Raw genomic sequence first — 16,694 nt, 5'->3', positions numbered from 1 at the left:
ACCTGCTGTATTTCAAGTGCTCAATAGTTACGTGAGACTAATAGCTACAATATTAATTAGCATAAGTAAGAATATTTCCATCAATATAAAATGTTACATTAGAGAATGCTATCTAGAACTTTCATTGCTTTCTATTAGCCTTGATGCTATGAGATTTCTCTTTAAGAGCTAAGAAAAGACTACCCCATACCCTGTCAGAATCTCATGTTTGATCAGAGATGCTATCCTACAGCAAGCCAAAACAGATACAAACAACTCTTATCTTATACAAACAAAGTCTAATAATTAAGCCAGAAAAATGCAGCTTTTTGAAAGATATCTGCATAAACAGCTCCTGTGAGACCTGAGGTGAGGGGAAAGGGGGGGGGGGGGGGGGGGGGGGGGGGGGGGGGGGGGGGGGGGGGGAGAGAGAGAGAGAGAGAGAGAGAGAGAAAGAGCAAGAAAGAAAGAGAGAGAGATCCATTCTTCAGCCTCTATGGAAAGTACTTTATCATACTATTAATAATGATCACTAAAAAAATGTTATTGGTATTGTTAACAATTCATGATAATTTACACAGCACTAAAACTCCAAGAAATCGATCTTTGGATTTATTTTTTCCAATTAAAAAGACATAGCCATCTTTTCTGCTTCATTGAGCTTGAACACTATTGGGAAACTTCCAGCTGAGTAGCCTTCAGAACCTCCAGAAGCAAAGTAGCCTGGGAGTTACGACCAAGACTCCCTTAACATTCCCTTTAGTTTTACTGAACCTATTAGATAGCTTTCTTCCTGACACTAAGCCCCCAACCTTCAGTTTCCTAGTCATTTACATTAGAAAGCTTTCATTAAAAATCCCTGGTCTGTCCCTTTAAAATGTAAATCTTTTTAAAGCCTCTTGCTAGTTTTACAATCCAGGAATGTCTTTCTCAAGAACTTGGAAGCAATTTCTTTCTAATGCAATTATTGAAGGAGATAGACCCCCCCACCCAGTCTCTGTGGAAGGGTAAGAGCCTAACTTTGGTAGGCCTCTTCATGCAACTTGTCAAATTGTCTCTTGCCATGAACAGCCAATAAAATTTAATTTCTGTTTGAGTAAAGCAAATTAGTAAATGCTCAAGGCTGGCCTGAGTCTCCCTACCCTAGCTCTTAAAAGTTGTTTATGCCATCCCCACCACAGAATTGTGTATCCAGTCTTGGTATGTGCTTTCTCCCCTATTGTTGCAACAGTATCAGAATAAAATCAATTTCTGCTTACTAATCTTGTTCAGTGTGGTTTTTCTTTTCCAATAGATAGCTGATTCCAAGTATCAGATTAGATGACAACCCAAAGTAGGTAATTTCCAACCAAGTTGAGTTAATATGAATTTTCCAATACATTTATGCTTTTTTTCTCTTTTCTATACTACTAATCTTGTCTGCTATACTTCTGTGCTCTCTGGTAATCAATTAAAGAGTTTTCAGTATGCTCTCCTGCACTTCCACCCCCATAGTATTTTAACTGCCACTTAAAAAAAGACAAAACTTTTATTAGTTTTTTTTTTCATATCATAACTACTGATTTGAGCCTAATGATTGCTGATGTGTCAGTCTTCACCTGATCCTGCTGCTCAAAATTCAACTACTGTTCTTTAAATTCTTCAGAACGCTGATTTTCTTCTTTATGTTCATTCAAGTACTTCCTTTTTTTCATTATTAATCTAACTTTTAATTTCATTATAAGTAGATTTTGATCCCTTGCCAACAAAATGCTTCTAATGAGATCACTACAGTCGTTTCATCAAAACTAAGTTTGATAAGAGTGGAAACTAATAGCTAAGTGGCTACCCTGTCTGGGGCAAATACCCGGGTATCGTTGTCTCATGCCGGGAAAATTTAGAACAGATGCACACGACGGGTTTGGAAGCAGAGGTGTAATAGGCAAGAAGAGAAAGAAAGAGAAAGGAAAATAGCTCTCTCTTGTGAGAGGGGACTTCCCAGAGGAAAAGGCCAGCCAGCAGCAGATAAGCCAGATTTTATAGTCAGGTTTCAGGAGGTGGTGTCTCTATGTAAATAGAGCTCACAGATTCATTCCATCAGGTATGACGGTTACATAGTGCTTGGGGAAGCCTGGCTGCCCCACCCTAATCTTATGATGTAAATGAGCTTTCCCCATTAGCCAGGGCCATCTTGTCTGCTCCTTACTGTACGCACCGCTGACAAAGAGAAGGGAAGATGGAGCTGCCATCTTGAGCATGATGGGCACAACTACCAGCATCTATGTCTGCAGCTCAATTTCACAGGCTGCTCTTTGTGAGAAAGGAAAATAATTTGGGGCTGCTTTTTGTTTCAGTAAAGGTAAAGGAAAACCTTACCGAGGGACTTCTGTACCCTCACTATCTGCCTAAGTACGTTTTTTCATAATTCCCCTATCAATAGCAGGACTATCCTTTTATGTCACACTCAGCTTGCTACTTTGTAAGTTCTATTTAACTTCACTCAGAAAATCTGTTCTCCTTAAGGTATACAAGGTTGTTTCCCCTGTTGCCACACATGATTTTTATATTTCTGATCCATTCTGTATCCTACAGTACTATTTATTCTACGAACACCAACTTTTCCCTGAAAACCCAACAAACCAGTTTATAATTCTCCAGTGTTGTCAGGTACTATTACATGAGCCCTTGATTTTCTTTTGGCTAGACAAGAAAGCAGGGTATAGCAAAAACTTCTTGGTGCCCCTATATGGAACAGTCCGTGAACAGGTCAATTAAAACAAAAACAAACAAATAAAATCACTTGGCAGGGTGCGGTGGCTCACGCCTGTAATCCCAGCACTTTGGGAGGCAGAGGTGGGCAGATTGCTTTGAGCTAAGGAGTTCGAGACCAGCCTGGGTAACACGGCAAAACCCCATCTCTACAAAAAATACAATAATTAGATGGTCATTGGTGGTTCGTGCCTGTAGTCCCAGCTACTCAGGAGGCTGAGCCTGGAAAATTGCTTGAGCCCAGAGGCAGAAGTTGCAGTGAGCTGAGATTGTGCCACTGCACTCCAGCCTGGGCTACAGAATGAGACCTTTTCTCAAACAATAACAATAGCAGCAATAACTTGACTCTGAAAAAGACCCATCTGAACTATGGAATGTGGTTTGTAGTCAGAGTTTGGTCATCTAGGCCTCTCGCTTCTATTATAAAAACTAATACTCATTTTGTTTCTGGTGAATGCCTGCACTGCAGTTAGATGATAAGTTCTTCCCAGAGTCCTAAGAGTTACTGTGTAGCCATTATCAAATTAGTTTGATAACTTATCCTGAAACAGGGAAGACTAACTTTAGTTCAATTAGATAAAATATTACCTGCACAGCTTTCTGATTAGCAAATTCTCAACAATCCCTTACAGCCTAGCTTTATCAGCCCTCGGCCCAAAGACTTACCAAGACAGGAAAAAGAAAAAAAGAAAAGAAAGGAAAGAAAGATAAAGAAAAAAAAGAAATAACTGAGAGCCGTCAGCTAACAGGTGACCCAATAGCTACCAACAAGACCGTAGTATTCCCCTGATGAGCACAGTCGACTTCATACAACATCAGCATCTGATGAGAACTCTCTGCAACCATGAAGACAATTTCATAGTCATGACTGAACAAAGATAAAAACACACTCTATTTAACTACTAAATATTACCAAAATCTCCTCTTTCCAATTTATACAAGTGACTGCTACTTCTTTCATGATAACTCTAGCCTCATCTGCTTTTCTTGACCCTTACAGACAAGATTCCATACACAAAATTGTACCAATTTTTTGGTAGCACTCAATCCAGAAGGGACACCCTCTTCCTTCAACTTTCTGCTAAATTAAGTTCTGTAATAACAAGCTTTTTCTAACTCCTTTTAATCAAGGTGCCTCAATGTTTCACATGGTGACATGGCTGCCTCCTTTGCCACAGTAGACTTAATAAACTTAACTCTTTTTTTTTTTTTTAATCATAGGTGTACTTTCTAGTAGTCTTTGCCTTTGAAATTATCAAGGTACTATTCTAATTCTGGAAGCTGATGTAGAGATGCTATGTCACAATTCCTAGGTTACACAACCAACTAGGTGTAAAAACAAAATTTCAAACACAGAGTGTTTGGCCCAAGACTCCATGCTCTCTAATTTATGTTGTCTTCAAATGATGGAATATAAGCAGAAATTATGTCAATTCAGTTCTATTCAAGCTGCCACTGCTTAAAACATGAAGCCAAATAGTTTGACATATTTAACTCAAAGAGCTGTGCAAAATAGATAATCCAGTAGCTCCTATGTACATTAGTTAAAAAGAGTTTAGCAATTTATCTAAACATTTATGATAATATATCTTTTTCATGAAATTACAACTCATTCTACCACCTGGGGTCTTAACAAAATTGTAAATGTAAAGAAAATCAGTTTTACAAAAATATAAATACGTTTTATCTTTGCAGTCCTGTCCTCTTTTGTTTTTATATGAATATGTTCTGTATGGAAGAATTTATATACAAACATAGCAAATAAAGAGAGCAGAAAAAGTAGAAAAAGAAAATGTTTGGCAAAAGTGAATCTGTGTGGTGTCAGGTACATTTTATTTGGCTACATATAGTAATTGCAGGCTCAGAAGAAATCTGCAAAACAACGGACAAGAAATGTTTAATCTTCATTTTTAATATTAATTTCTTATTCTGCTTTATTGCTTTATATTTTATGAATTTTATTTTCTGTAACTTCCCAAGATATAAAATGATTATATCCTGGAATAAATATCTCTCATCCATAGAAAACAAAACAAAAAAAAAGTCATGTGCAATCCTTGGGGTCAAGCAACTGATTAAAATGAAAGATAATTATGAATATGCTATGGAAAGCATATTTCCTTTTAAGTATTTTTTCTTTGAGCAAATTATAGCTCTTTTGCTATATTTTCAAGGCATACTGACAGGGCAATTAGTAATCTGAACAATCAAATCCATTTGGAGATAATGGAGCTTATCAATTCTTGTGTTATAATTGCTTTTCAAAGCCCCTCCCCATGCCTGTCTTTTCCCCCACATCACTTACCCAATACACTTAATCCTGTTTAAATAGCAACATGTCAAACATGTCTGCTAATCAACGGGCTGGCATTCCCATGGAGATTTCTGCAGTTTTAAGCACTGTATTTCACTGCATAAGGATTTTTCCCAAATATTGACTTTTGGTTTTCAAGGTTACTGATGATTTGCTCTAGCACATTAATCATTCTAACCACCTTAACAAAGAAGCTCATTAAAAAGACAAATATATTTATCAAGCAAATCATCAGGCAGATTATATACTTTCCGCCCATAATAGATTATAACTGAATAAATAACTTGGGTATTTTATAATTAAATATGCAGAACAGTTAAGATTTTAATACTCATATCCTTTACTGAAGAATGGGGATGGATGAGGTTTTATAACATATAATTTGTATGATACAACCTAGCCACAATTATGTAGGTTAAAAGTAGGACTACTGCTTTGAGTATACAAACTAGATAATGTTTTGACATGATGATGAGGCCTTAAATACAAAGACCTTTAAAGTTCAAAATATTGGAAATTTAACTTAAAATTTCTGTAGAACAACATTTTAGTATCTATTTCTATAATCTAACAAATACATAGAGTCTGCCTTGGAAATAAGGCTTTGGGGTGGAGAGATACAGCTAAGCAGTCATTTGCCCTCAGGCCTCACTGAAGCTAGAGTGATTATTCCTTCTGTGAGCCAAATAATAATTTAAAAGCTTGGGAAGGCCTAAGGGGTCAGCTTTGTCTTAGGTTCCAATCGCATCTCCTGCTATATCTCTCATCAACCTACCTCACACATATCTGAGTTTTAGTTGGAGAAGTTTGCTTTTCCTTCTGAGGGTCTCCAAATTAATGGACCAAAAATAACTTTGAATTGTAGCCTGCAGGCAGAAAGGATCTCCCTTAGCAATTTCAGATTTCATTATTTTTGTTTTTAGTTTCAAGGTATCTTGTTTTCCAGTAGAACCTTACTAAAACATGTATAAAATAGATCGCACACTAAATTATCCTAATATTGCTACTATAAAATCTACCAGTGCTGCTTTACTGAATCCTAAATATAGGCTACAAATAGGCTACAATTTCATTAAAATTTTTGTGATAATTAATAAGTCTCGCTGACTTCGGTGGCTGGCATCAAAGTAAAAATTGCACCAGTCAAAGTGAAGCAGGCAGGAAAGACTATTCAATGTTATTACAACAGGAAAGAAATATCAGAACTAAGCTGGAGCTCAATTTGGGTAAAACAAGGAGCAGGAGAGTTTTTAAGAGCTGGTAGCTGATCATAGAAGGGAAATGGAAGAGTGTCATAGGCCATCTGTGTTTGCTAATTGGCTTTACTCAAAGGCAAAGTAAATTTTCTTGTATCTCTATAAAAGGAGATAGTTTACAACTTGGAATAAGAATCCCACCAAAGAAAGACACCTGCCCTCCCACACAGACTGGGAGATAGAGGCTCTCTCTTCCTTGTGCTTACATTTCAAAGGGATCAGTGTTAGATACAGTTAGGTTCCCTCTTCAAACAGCTTATCCAGTTTCCCTGTTCTCTATCCTATAATTCCAAATACCCCTTTGCCTTTGCGTGCTCCAGCTTGTCTGAATATGCCTAGGTATGCCTGAAGTTGCTACAACCCCAGTCCACATTCCTTTCCTTATTAGGGGATAGTTTACCTTCCTAGTATCTGCATAAATGACCCCCTTTTTCTCTCTTCTCACCTTCCTTACATGCCTACGTTACCTAAGAAAGTTTAAATGTTAAACCAATAGGGACTAGTTTAGACTGTGCTGTCCAACCCTAGCCAACAGTTGAAAGACACAGAAGCAGAAGCTGCATTAGAGATAATAAAAACCCCTGCTTTCCTTTGTTCTGTGTGCTCTCACCTTTGCTATATATGTGAGACACACCCTTCTGCAGAATTAAATTTGCCTTGCTGAGATGTTCTCTATCTAAGTGCTCTTTTTCTTTGTGACTCTGAGCTCTTATTCCCAACAATTCGGTGATCCATATAGGGAAACCACTCTCCTCCAGGGAGGCGGTCTTCAGTCCTCACTCATGAGGAGACATGTCCTGTTGCCTTGTTGTGGTGGCCTCAGGGGTAAAGTTTTGAGATTCACCCAGTGTGAAGAATAAACCCAGACTCTCAGCAATGCAGGAAGAAAAGGCCTACAAATACCCCGATGACCAGTTAACTGTGCACAGACCAAGGTAAGAAACATTGCAGGAGTCAGCAAACTATTTCCTTGGTGGTCAGGACCAAGGTAAAAAAAACCCCGCAGAGGTGGTGAAGTATTCCTTAGTTGGGACATACCAAGGCAAGAAAAGCTTTGGGGGTGGTGAAGTACTCCTTGGTGGTCGGGATATCTTGGAGGTTGAAAGTGTGTGAAAGGCAGAAAATTCCTACTACAAGGGATTGAGCCTCAGTGAGCCTCCAGAGAAGGACAGGCAAGAAATTTCTAGTGCAAGGGATTGAGCCTAACCAGGACCCAACATGGCAAATGTCCCAAGTAAGACAGGAAGTAAAAAAGGATAGAAATAATAGCAATGATACCTATTATCCCCCTAGGTCTTATGTTAAAATATTGGAAAGATAATGAAAGGACTAGACATAAGAAAAAAACAGCAAATAATAAAATATTGTTGTTTCATTTGGACTCGAGAACCAATCCTCAAACCCTAAGTTTTCTGGCCAAAGTTGAGGTCAAATGAGGCTTGAATTTGTCAGCTTTTAGTTCGATTTGTGAATAGCAAAAGTCTAGTCTCCCAAGAGGAGGTAGGCTATGCTCTCTGTTGAAAGTAGAGGCTGGTCCTCCTTTACCCCCTAAAGACTGAAGGAAGTAAGCCAAAAGCCAACTCCTCTAAGCCACCTAACACTCCTGACCCTCACCTCTCTCCCGCTTAGGCCCAGGCAGTCTGCCCAAGCTGCAGGGCCTGCCAGAACTGCATGAAGACTGTGAAGGGAACCACCCCTCTGCTAGGAAACTCCCAGCCCAAAGGAGGGCATCCACAGTTTCCAGTGTTACTCAGGTAGAAGTGTATCAAAACACTTACAAAGGTGGCTCTGGTATGCAGATGACAGAGGACAGCAATATTGTAAAGACACAACAGACACAGCCTGGCATCCAGAGAGCGAGGGACAAAGCCTGGTCTGGTGGCAAATGGAAAGAAACTTTAGTGTAGAAAAGGCTCTGTGTGTTTACTGGTGGAGAGACTGTTTTTTTTAATAAATGTGTACAGTTTTGTTTCCGTATAATGAAAGCATCATTAGGTTACTTTATATCAGCTGTAACATTTTCATTGTTTTAAGTTTTCTTTTTTTTTAATAGTAGCTAAAGATGTACAGATTACTGTTAAATTGCAGTTTTTTAAAAATATATTTTCTTGAATTATTTAGAACATGCAAGTCTAGTATTTTTAGTCAAACAAAATATTTATGGAACGTTTTCTCTTCTATTCATGACGGCTTTCTAATACCAATGGTAATATTTACAATATTCACCAAATCTTAGAATTTTGCAAATACTGGAATTCTACCACTGTTTCTTTGATAAGCTTTGCAGGCAAAATTTGAAATTTTAACATTGGCACTCAAAATCTACATGGAATGTATTGAGGGGTGACAACATGTTGGCAGCTCTCGCTCTCGGCGCCTCCTTGGTCTCAGCGTCCACTCTGGCAGTGCTTGAGGAGCCCTTCAGCCCACTACTGCACTGTGGGAGCCCCTCTCTGGGCTGGCTGAGGCCAGAGCCAGTTTCCTCTGCTTGAGGGGAGTTGTTCGGTGAGAGGCGCAGGCAGGAACTGGGGCTGCGCGCTGTGCTCACAGACCAGCGCAAGTTCCAGGTGGACGCAGGCTCTGGGGACCCCACACTTGGAGCAGCTGGCCGACACTGCCGGCCCCAGGCAGTGAGGACCAGCAGCTGCGGAGGTTGCGCCGGGTCCCTCAGCACTGCCGGCCCACCTGCACTATGCTTGAATTCTCGCTGAGCCTCAGCCCCCTCCCCACGGGGCAGGGCTCGGGACCTGCAGACCTCCATGTCTGAGCCACTACCCCAGCTCCCCCCACCATGGTAGGCTACCATGCCTCCCGAGCCTCCCCGACAGGTGCCGCCCCCTGCTCTATGGCGCCTGTTTCTTCCCTTTGACGGCCCAAGGGCTGAGGAGTGCAGGCGCAGTGCAGGACTGGTGGGCAGCATTTGTTTTTTTTTTTTTTTTTACTTTAATGCTTTTTCAAATTGGCAGGTCTTTAAAGTATTTTTCTCCGTGATTAAAAATGTGTGTGTATGTGTTTTTATATATATGTATATAAATATATATATTTTTTAAAAAACACATTAACTTTACTAAGTAAAACCAAGCCATACTCTTTTTGAGCCAATTAAGAAAATTACCATTTTTTTAAAGTGTAGCATTTCAGGGTAAAGACCCATGAAATGACTTAGTGGATTCTAGACTACTGAGAGAAAACCATCTCAAAGATTTTGTTAAAAGTTTTAGTGTTGTCTGAAAAGCAAGAAAAAAAATGAATGGTAGTGAGTTAAAAGAAGAAGAGAGGAAAAGAGTTTTGTCTTCAAGTAAAATGTCTGATTGTGTCAGACATTTCACAAGTGTAAAAGGAAATAGGAGAAACTCAAAAAGTATATGTAAGAAGAGTGACAAGATAAACTGGGAGAGGGAGAAGGGAGAAAGTGAGAAGGGAAATTAGAGAGAGAAAGAGGAAGAGGCTCAGTGTGAGGGAGAGAGGAAACAGGGTTTGACAGAGAGAAAGAGAGAGAGTGCAAATGAGATAGAGACTCAAGGAAGAAACCCTGAGAGTCTGGAAATGAAAGATTTGGAAAGAAACAGAAAGATTAGAGAGAGAGATACAGGGAGAAAATGAGTGAGAGAGCGACTGGAAGAGATAAGAGATCAGAAAGGGATACAGGTGAGACTAGAGAGAGAGAGTGTGTAGAAGGAAGAGAGAGGAAGAGACAGGAGACAAAGAGATGAAAAGTCTGAGTGAGCAGGTAAGGAGAGAGATTGAGAACTATTGGAGACAGCAGCTAGGAGACAAAGGAGGCGGGGGCTGCCTGAGTGCCACAGCACCCACACCATCCTCTTGCCTCCTGTCACTGGGACCCCAGAGCTGGCCCTTGATGGAGGAGAGCCAACCTCACAGCAGCCTGAGCCTGGCCAGCAGCACCTCCACCATCTCCCCACTCAGCAGCCTAAGTCCCAAGCTATATGTAATGCAGTTCTCAGAGTCTGTGGATGTATAAAAATTTATATTATGGCAAAACAAGTTAGAGATAGTTGCCTAATATGTAAACAAAACAAAAGAAGGCCAGGCATGGTGGCTCACGCCTGTAATACCAGCACTTTGGGAGGCTGAGGCAGGCGGATCACAAGGTCAGGAGATCGAAACAGTCCTGGCTAACAAGGTAAAACCCGGTCTCTACTAAAAAATACAAAAAAATTAGCGGGGCATGGTGGCGGGCGCCTGTAGTCCCAGCTACTCGGGAGGCTGAGGCAGGAGAGTGGCTTGAACCCGGGAGGCAGAGCTTGCAGTGAGCCAAGATAGCGCCACTGCACTCCAGCTCTAAGAAGCTCACCCCATGGAGGAAGGGACCCAGGATTAAGGCCATTCCAAAGTGTCCTTCCTCAGAAGGAAGCCTAGCCTTGGCTAAAACCTTACCTCCCTAAAACCTTACCTTCATTTTACTAAAGGAACTGCTTCCCCTGATTGCCAGTCTCACCAATGCAACCCCATCCTCATTTTCATTACTATCCCTACCTCTACTGACTCTAGGCCTGCCCTCAGCCACCTCTATGGTATAGGGGACTATGTTAACAGAGACATCATATAGGCATTTTTGAGATACACTTTGTTTCCTGCCCGCCCTTCTCCATCCCCAATAGTTTCAGCTTTGAACCATACACCTGTTATTCCTGTACCTACAGATAAAACCAAGGTGTTCATTATAGAAGTAAAAGATCTAAAACAAACACTAGCAGTTGAGACAGGATACTGAGATAGAAATACCTGACTGGACTGGATTAAATATTCTGTCCACACCCTAAGCAAAAGTGACTGTTACACTTATGCACATGGTAGACCAGAGGCCCAGATTGTCCCCTTTCCACTTGGATAGCCTCCCTGCCAACTGGGCAGGAGCTGTATGGTAGCTCTTTTTCAAGACCCCACAGTCTGGGAAGACAAATTGTGCCAAGCTCTTTCTCTGCTGTTCCCGAAAATTCAACACCCTGCAGGTCAGGCCCCAAGGGCCATCCAGCCTTCACCTTCCAATGCGAAGTTTATCTCCTGTCTCTCACAACAGGGGGAAACCTTAGCGTTCCTTGGAGAGTTAGAGGGATGGAAAGAGCTTAGGCCCTTCCAAGAGCTTACCCATCAGTCTGCCCTTAGCCATCTCTGAGTGGATGTATGGTGGTATTGTGGTAGACCCCTGTGGACACTCTGCCAAGTATCTGGAGCAGAACTTGTGCTCTATTTCAATTGGCTATCCCTTTCACCCTGGCATTTCATCAACTAGAAAAAGTAAAAGCAAAGTGCTGTAAACTGAAAGAGACCCTTCATGAGTCTTTTGATCCTCAAGTTTACATAGATGCCATCAGGTTTCCACGAAGAGTGCCAAATGAATTTAGTGCTTGAAACCAAATAGGTGGGGGGTTTCAATCCACATTGTTCTGGTGGGCAAGTATTAATAAAAATGTAGACTGGATAAATTACGTTTACTATAACCAGCAATCATTTATTGACTATACCAGAGATGCCATTAAAGGAATAGCTGAACAATTAGGGCCCACCAGTCCAATGGCCTGGGAAAACAGAATGGCATCAGACATTATAGTAGCAGAGAAAGGTGGAGTTTGTGTCATGATCAGATCCCAGTGTTGTACTTTCATCCCTAACAACACAGTCCCTCATGGGACAATTACAAAGTCTTTGCAGGGCCTTACCTCTCTATCAGATGAACTGGCTAAAAACTCTGGAATAGATGACCCTTTTAGAAGCCTCATGGAAAAGTGGTTCAGTGGGTGGAAAAAGCTAATGACTTCAATAGTCACCTCCCTGGCAATTGTTACAAATGTACTAATTCTTGTTGGATGTTGCCTCATACCCTGTGCTCGATGGTTAATACGAGGACTTATTGAAACAACTCTCACCAAAACCTTCCTCAATTCTCCCCTGCCTTATTCAGATAAGCTCTTTCTTTTAGAAGATCAGGCAGAACAAAGTCAAGACATGTTAAAAAGGTTTGAAGATAAAAAAATTATAAATATCAAAAGGGAGGAAATTGTTAGATACAGTTAGGTTTCCTCTTCAAACAGCTTATCCAGTTTCCCCGTTCTCTATCCTATAATTCCAAATACCCCTTTGTCTTTGCTGTGCCCCAACTTGTCTGAATAAACCTAGGCATGCCTGAACTTGCTACAACCCCAGCCCACAATCCTTTCCTTATTACGGAATAGGTTACCTTCCTAGTCCCCCATAAATGACCCCCTTTCTCTCTCTTCTCACCTCCCTTACATGCCTACCTTATCTAAGAAAGTTTAAGAAAGTTCAAATGTTAAGCCAATCGGGACTAGTTTAGACTGTGTGGTCCAACCCTAGCCAATAGGGGAAAGACACAGAAGCAGAAACTGCATTAGAGATAATAAAATCCCCTGCTTTCTTTGTTCTGTGTGCTCTCGCCATGCTCCATACGTGAGATGCACCCTTCTGCAGAGATAAATTTGCCTTGCAGAGATGTTGTCTGTCTAAGTGCTCATTTTCTTTGCGACTCCAAACTCTTATTCCCAACAATGAGCCTGGAGTCTGTGACTGTAGTCCCAATTGCTCTGGAGGCTGAGGCCAGAGGATCACTCGAGCCCAGGAGCTGGAAGCTGCAGTGAGCTGTGATTGCCCCACTGTGCTCCAGCCTGGGTGACACCCCAAGACCTTGTATCCAAAAGTAAATGAATGAATGGATGAATCAATCAATCAATCATTTTTTAAAAGTTAGAAATAAAAGGGATGTCCATCAGGTCCTTGAGAAGGACATTCCTGGATTGTAACATTGGCAGGAGACTTTCTAAACAATTTACATCTCGAAGGGAAAGAATTTATAAGGGTTCTAAAGTTAATGCTCTAGGAAATAGGGAGGCCAGTGGCCTAGAGTCAGAAAAAGGCCTCTTTAAAGATTAGTTGATCTGATTGGAATATTAAGGCTATCTTGGTTCCTGATTAAGTAGCTATTCACTGCCTCTGCCCTACTTCCCAACTTGGCTCACATTTTAGGGTCTGTTTCTTATAAAAATACAATAGGTCAAATTTAATTTTAGAATTTTTTTTTTCTTTTCAATTAAGATAACTCAATCCAAATTGGTTTAGTAATGAATTAATTGGTGGATTTAAAGACTTGGACAGTGAAAACTTCCAAAGATAGGCTAATTTTCAGGCTTAGTGTATCTGGTGTCTTTGTATTTGCTCCATTCTCTGACTGATCTCTCCCATGGTAGGAAGAGTGTTCTAAAAGCAACAAGCTTATGTCTTCATTCAGACAGAGAAGAGGGTATGGTGGGTGGGAGCTTTTTAAAATTTCAGATAAACATTTTGAGCTTTATACTGATTGGACCACCCTTGAATTAGAATATGGCACCCGTGCTCACCATATACTTGATCATTTCTGACCCAGTAACTGCAGTAATGAAGACACAATTTTCATGAAGCTAAGGGACTCTCTGGAGTGAAGGGTAAACTTAATCCATGTACACCTCTTGATTATTACAAAATGGGGAAGAGGAGAATCAATTCTTGAGGTGCACATGGGGTAGGGAAAAAAGGTGAGGATATGGTATCTTCTACTACTACTAGGATATAATTGTCAAGTATTCTTGTTAAGCCTTAACCAGTGCTACAGTACTACAATCCACTAATAAACAGGATTTTGCCACATCACAACATATGACCACCTTAAATGCAGTTTTACTCAAACTGAAATTATTCTCTCTTACTCATTCCTCTTTCTAACTGCTCCACTTTTCTGTAGGTTTAATCTGGGGTATACTTTAAATCTAAAATCTATCAATTTGTGTGATTGAGAGTAAGTTGCTAAACTTACATTCTCTTGTTCCTTTTATAAAATAGAAATTAAAATATCTCTTTGGCAGAGTATCATGAGAATGAAAAGAATCAACATTTCAATGTGCCTAATCCTCTGCCTGGCTAATAGAAGAAATTTATTTAAAGTCACTTACCTTCCTTTCCTTTCCCTTGTCAACCATAACAGGTTAATCCCATGTGTCTGGATTTTCAGATACTTCAGCATCTCAATTAACATATTCACTTAGTTAATTCAACAGAATTTCTTGCCTGACCTTCAGTGTATGCCATGTGCTTTCTTAAGCCTTTGTTCAGTCTGCCTTCAGTACATGGGAAGCCCTCTGTCCATCTCCATCCCACATTTCTGGCCTTGGTTTAATCTTGTAAAAAGAAAAAAATAAGAATACCTATTTCATGGGTTGTAGTCAAAATTAAAGGAGACTCTCTAGAACTTAGACGGCTACTAATATATGGAAAGTGCTGTAATTATCGTTACTGTACCAGATATTTTATACCGTGGACTCTAGTGAGACAAGCCAGATGGGAGGGGATCCCTGTAAAAACTCAAAACGGCCAGCGCACTTGGGTGGAGCCTCAGGAAGTTTGTGCTCTTTGCAACAAGAAGGAGACTGGCTCCTCCTCTTCCTGGGTGTAACCTGGGATTCAAAAAGCCAGGTGGGAAGCCCTCTAGTAGGGACTCTGGACTTGTCCCTGTTTTCCCCTTTTCTTCTCTTTTCACTCACTAAAACCCTGTTTTACTAACCGTTCAAATTGTTTGGCAGCCTGAATTTTCATGGCCATGGGACAAAGAACCCCATCTTTAGCTGAACAATGGAAAAGTTCTGCAACATTTTTGACGCACAACTTGGGGGCTCAAGTGGAGAAGCGGTGAGTGAAATGGGGACTCAAAACTTCTCACTGTTGCTTCTAAGCCTTTTATCTTTGGATTTCACAGGGTGGAGGAAACCGTGCTCCCACGCTCATAGCTCACGGGTGTTTCCATGACCTTTTCCTTTTTTTTCAGGACGGATCATCAGCTCCCTGCCACTCTCCCCTCCTTGCCAGGGCTGGGACACATGGGTCAAGGTGCAGCGGAAGGCTGGCTGGCGTTTTCCACCATGTGCCCATGCAGTCTCCTCCTCCCGGAGTCAGGAAGCCCAGCTCCAACCCACAGCAATTAAATTTATCTCCCTGGTGAAGGAAACACTTGCATAAGAATAAGAGGTTCTTCCCCAGGCATTTTAAAACCTTTTTTTCTTTCCTCTTCTCTACAGTATCAGCAGTTAAGTTTAAGCAAGTTTTTTTTCTTTCTAGAAGACATTTTACTAGGCGAGAAATGATAAGAATCTCTGTGTATATTCTCTGTAAAGCTTTAATTGTGAAAAATGACTTGTAGGGCTAGTCTTGGGCTGTGGTCAATCTGCTATGCTTCCTGTGTCTGTATGGTTTGTGCTGTAAGCCTCCATCTTGTTTTACACATCCTGGGGCATGGCCCATAACTGTTTGGCAGGACTTTGTTTAGCAATCCTGCCTTAGGGGATGAGCCCTCTCTGGCCAGTATCTGCATGTTTTTCTACGCCTGTCTCTTAAAGGGCCCCACCCAGTGACTGGATTTTGTTCTGCCTCTCTGTGTGTGTACTGTGTGTGATATCTGTAGAAAGAGCTCTAATTAATTTGGCCTAAAGAAAGACAAGCACTTGTATCAAGTATTTTTTTAAGAGAAGTTAAAAGCTGTGGTACCTTTCAATTCACATGACTTTAATCTTTGAGAAATAAAAACAGCCCTAAAGACTATTGGTAAAATGCAGGGGAGATGCAAGGTTTTCTAAGTGTTTTGAGGTTCAAAACTGCTTTTTGGGTTTTGAGAACTATTACTTGAAGGTTTCACAATTGGTAAGGCCTGGGGACATATGGAACTAACCTCGCTCTTAATTATGCTGGGAGTCAAACCTTGGCTCCACCTAGCACACAATTAAACAACTTACCAAGTCTTTACCTTAAAAGTTAAAAATTGCTAGGAGTTACTATTCCAACATGTAATTGAGACAACAGGAAATAGATTTACATGCAAGGTGTGTAAAAACAGTAAATTTTTTTTTTTTTTGTAAAATATTATAAGAAGGTATGGAAATGTATACTTTTGCCTAGGGTTAAAGGATTGTTTAAATTAGGAAAAAGCTGAAGTTTCAAACAAGTGGTGAGATAATTGTGGAAATAATCTTGCAGAAGAGGTTGAACATATTAACTAAATTCAAAAGGGTTGTAAGGTTATAAAAGGTTTTTGCTTCTTTGAAATTTCTGAGTCATCCTTTTGGCAAAATAAATAACTTAGTGGCAATTTGGAACATTATTTCATAATATCAAGTGTTTTGATATTTGATATCTTGAACATGTTTGACAGCCTCCCCAAAATCAACCTTCAGTTTCAAAACTGTCTTCCCTGGCACCTGGCTTTTGGAATACTTCAGAGGGCCCCTGAAGTGTCCATAAAAGAGAGGTAAACAGGGTTATTTGACATGTTTAGATACATGGATTGCCAAAATGATGTTCAATCTTCTTTAGGTTATATCTTGGTAAATAATGCTAATATA

The 16,694-nt window shown here is 40.4% G+C and overlaps 1 long non-coding RNA gene across 1 annotated transcript; it reads left to right on the top strand.

The window, feature by feature from the left end:
* Positions 1–315: 315 nt before the first annotated feature.
* On the top strand, positions 316–15,175 carry LOC126950137 (uncharacterized). The gene is made up of 3 exons (XR_007724065.1): positions 316–348; positions 14,886–14,991; positions 15,128–15,175. It is a non-coding gene; the product is annotated as an uncharacterized LOC126950137 (long non-coding RNA).
* The last annotated feature ends 1,519 nt before the right edge of the window (positions 15,176–16,694 follow it).

Source organism: Macaca thibetana, chromosome 1 (assembly GCF_024542745.1).
Source record: "Macaca thibetana thibetana isolate TM-01 chromosome 1, ASM2454274v1, whole genome shotgun sequence".
NCBI lineage: Eukaryota > Metazoa > Chordata > Mammalia > Primates > Cercopithecidae > Macaca > Macaca thibetana.
The sequence above is the reverse complement of the archived record's forward strand: the minus strand, read 5'-3'. Positions and strand labels throughout refer to the sequence as shown.